Source organism: Lontra canadensis, unplaced genomic scaffold (assembly GCF_010015895.1).
Source record: "Lontra canadensis isolate GAN:19392208 unplaced genomic scaffold, GSC_riverotter_1.0 scaffold189, whole genome shotgun sequence".
NCBI lineage: Eukaryota > Metazoa > Chordata > Mammalia > Carnivora > Mustelidae > Lontra > Lontra canadensis.
Genome location: NW_022631183.1, coordinates 391,368 through 395,231, shown reverse-complemented (window position 1 = coordinate 395,231; position 3,864 = coordinate 391,368). Strand labels below are relative to the sequence as shown.

At 42.4% G+C, this 3,864-nt stretch overlaps 1 non-coding gene across 1 annotated transcript; it reads right to left on the bottom strand.

The window, feature by feature from the left end:
- Positions 1–3,140: 3,140 nt before the first annotated feature.
- LOC116861082 lies at positions 3,141–3,341 on the bottom strand. Its single transcript, XR_004381409.1, has one exon. It is a non-coding gene; the product is annotated as a small nucleolar RNA SNORA74 (small nucleolar RNA).
- Between the last annotated feature and the right edge of the window lie 523 nt (positions 3,342–3,864).

Here is a 3,864-nt window from a genome sequence, read left to right as displayed (position 1 = left end):
GATTTTATTTATTTATTTGACAGACAGAGATCACAAGTAGGCAGAGGCAGGTAGAGAGAGAGGAAGGGAAGCAGGCTCCCTCCCAGGACCCTGGTATCATAACCTGAGCCGAAGGCAGAGGCTTTAACCCACTGAGCCACCCGGGAGCCACGAAATCCACAATTTTAATGTGAAAGTCCACTGATAGCAGTTTCAACCCTGAAGGAAGAGAAGTAAATTACAGATAGGTACCAGGGATGGTCTACTCAATACTTGCGGCTCCCTTATCCACCCTGCCTTAGTTTTTCCTCTTAGTATGGCATAGGACTGAGCCTTGAAACTTGAGCAGGACAATTAAGAGGGTCACCGTGTCTCCTAATTGCTACCTACAACAGTAGGTGGCAGCTTGGAGTTAAAGAGTTACTTTGAAATGTTTTACTACATCATCTTTTATTTCCTCACCAGGAAATTAAAAAAAAAAAAAACAGGGAGTAGTAGGTGACTAATTAACTTCACTTATCAAGTAGGAAATCCCATTACATTATTTTAATGTGCATGATTAAGCCACTGAAATCTCCTGGGATATTGAATACAGGCACAGACATCAATGAATCATCCTTTTCAAGTGGCAACAAAGAGGCATCCTCCCTCCACCTGCGTAGCCTTAACAGTGGTCAGGGAAATGATCTGTATGTTCAGAGGAGCTTACCATCCCAGATTTTAAACCCTGACGTCATGACAAAAGTCATCCTCCTTCCTTAGGGACCATTTCTATTTCACTACCTAGGACTGAAGCTGTGATCAGGCTCTGCTGGAAATGAAGACTGCTGTTTTTTCTTAGAACCTCTCCTTCGGGAATATATTAAAAATGAAGAGAATCACTACGACAGAAGCAAGCTGTGCAAAGACTATATACAACAAACTCCAAACACAAGAAATGAGGACTAAACTACTGTTGGATTACTAAAGTCATCTTAGTCCTCTAAAAGAGGTAGAGTTTAAGGGCAGAGTTGTAAAGGCTTGCTGTAAGGTAAAGGTATTGATAACCTGGAATTTTTCAGAGACATGTTGGTACTGGCCCTGAACCCGTCACTAATGAGCTCGCAATCTTTAAGGCCTGAATTTCATTTTCTATAACAGGGATTGGTAAACTCTAGCTCACAGGCCAATTTTCGCCTGCCAATCTGTTTTTGAAAACCCCTGAAGCATAGAGTGAAGGGGACAAATTTTTAGTTATAACCCTGAAAACTTTACAAAATTCCAATTTCAGTGTCCATTAATAAAGTTTTATTGGAACACAGCAATGCTCACTAGTTGACACACTGTCTATGCCTATGGCTACTCTCTTATTCCAAGTGCAGAACTGAGCAGTTACCAGAGACTATGGTGCCCAAGTCTAAAATATTGTCTGGCCTTTTACAGCAAGTTTGCCGACCCCTGCTCCAGAACAGCAGTGTATAACAAAACTTTCCACATTAGTGGAAATGTTCTTGGAGCTGTCCAAGATGGTAGTCACTAAATACTGAGATGGAAAAGCAGACTTAGTTTTTATCAGTTGAACAGTCTTATTTATTGCATAGCATAGCTCTAGAAAATGAGACTTTAATTTAAGCCTTGGATTTTAGATCAAGTATTCTCTAATATTCTCGTACTCTACATAATTTTTTAGAACTCATATACAGTTTTTAATCATATACATTTTTTCCACCTGTAAAGAAAACCTCAGTTCTTAAAAAAATTTTCTTTCTTTTAACGTAAGCTTTACAAACAATGTGGGGCTTGAACTCAGGACCCTGAGATGAAGAGTCGCACACTCTTTAAAAAAAAAAAAAAAAAAAAAAAAATCAGATGCTCTACGATGCTGAGACTGAGACTGAGCCAGCCAGGAGCCCCAAGAACACTTCACTTTATATTTTAACTTTACTCTCACACTACTACCACACTCTCACCATTTCTGACACCAGATGTGTGTGTGGGTTTTCCCCCACACCAAGCAAATCTGTGTCACCAGCTGGGTGTCCTACAGTTTCACTCAATTCTGACACTCTATATACCTGGAGTATCATCAGGCGTCACAGGTTAACGGCACAGTCCAACAAGACTGGCCCTCCCTCACTTCAGATGCCAATCACAAGTTCAAGTTGTTACCAGTGAACAAGTTTTGACCAGTCTCTGATATAAATCAGAGGTTCCCACAAACTACCCCGTCAGGTTTGATTAATTTGCTAGAGTAGTTTCAGAACTCAGGAAAATGGCTTCCTTACTGTTTACCAGTTTATTTTAAAAGGATATGAGAAAGGCTATAGATAAACATCTAGATGGGAGATGCACAGGGCAAGGCTATGTGGAAAGGGGCAATGAGCTTCCATGCCTTCTCTGGTATACTACTCTCCCAGCCCCTCCAAGTGCTCACCAACCTGCAAGTTCCCTAAACCCCACACTATTAGGATTTTTATGGAGGCTTCATTATGTGGGAATGATCAATTATTAACTCCCATTTCCAGCCCTTTTCCCCTTCCTGAAGAATGCAGGTGGGGCTGAAACTTCCAAGCTTCTAATCATTGCTTGGCCTTTCTGGTGACCAGCCTCATTAGAACAAGACATTCCAATCACCCAGGAAATTTCTGGATTTAGGAGCTCAGTGTCAGGAATCAGAGTCAAAGACTGAATAGTAGAACAAAAGATGCTCCTAGTGTTCTTATCATTTAAGGAACTTTAAGAGTTTTGGGAATTCTGGGGCACCTGGGTGGCTCTGTTGGTTGGGCATCTGCCTTCGGCTCAGGTCATGATCCCAGGGTCCTGGAAGGAAGCCTGCTCCTCCCTCTTCCTCTATGCTTTCTCTCTCTCAAATCAATAAAAAAAATCTTAAAAAAAAAAAAAAGAGTTTTGGGAATTATGTGCCAAGAATGGGAGCGGAGGCCAATACAGATATTTTTTCTGTTATTGCACACCACCCATCTGAGCTGAAACAAGTTAATGAGAACCTACACAACAAAAGACTATATACATTACCTATCCTGGTGTCACATAAGGCTGTCAGACATCTGAGGTCCTGATGGAGGCAGATTTCTCTCTCAGGTAAAGGCATCTAGGATTCAAAGAGGAAAGGAATGACAGGCTATCCCTAAGATAGGGTCCTCTCCTCAAAGAAAAAACAAAAAACTGTTTGCACCCAGACTAGGACCAACTCCACAGAAGGAGTTACTCCACTCTCAGAGGTGCAAAACGCTGCCCGAGAGTACTTAGCCACAACACCAAAACAGTGCTTGGAGCCAGACCTCAATAAAGGCAGTGTTTGCTCTTCCAACAGTGTAACACCATCCAAGGCATCACATTAGCCTGGATAGCTGACAACCACTGGGTGACTCCCAAAACAGATACCCAGACACTCAAGTAGAAGATGGATACAGGTATCCTCATGAATTCAATGTTGACTGCAAACCACAAGCCTGGAAGCAGTGATGGCAGACTTTGCTGCCAAGCCCTTTAAACAAATAGGAAACAGGAACCCCTTTCCCATGCCTTCGGTCATTCTGTCCAACATTCATGGAATTCCTGCTATGTGCCAGGCACTATGACCGGGATCTAGCAGTGAACACCCAAGATACACCGTCCTTTTTAAAAAAGATTTTATTTATTTATTTGACAGAGTTCATAAGTAGGCAAAGAGACAGGCAGAGGGAGAGAAAGAAGTAGGCTTCCTGCTGAGCAGAGAGCCCAATATGGGGTTCGATCCCAAAGCCCTGGGATCATGACCTGAGCCGAAGGCAGAGGCTTTAACCCACTGAGCCACCCCGGCGCCACTACACCGTCCTCTTTCCCGGACTTTATAATCTCCTTATACATTCTACAGATGGAATGGTACAGATAATCTCAGAGATCCTA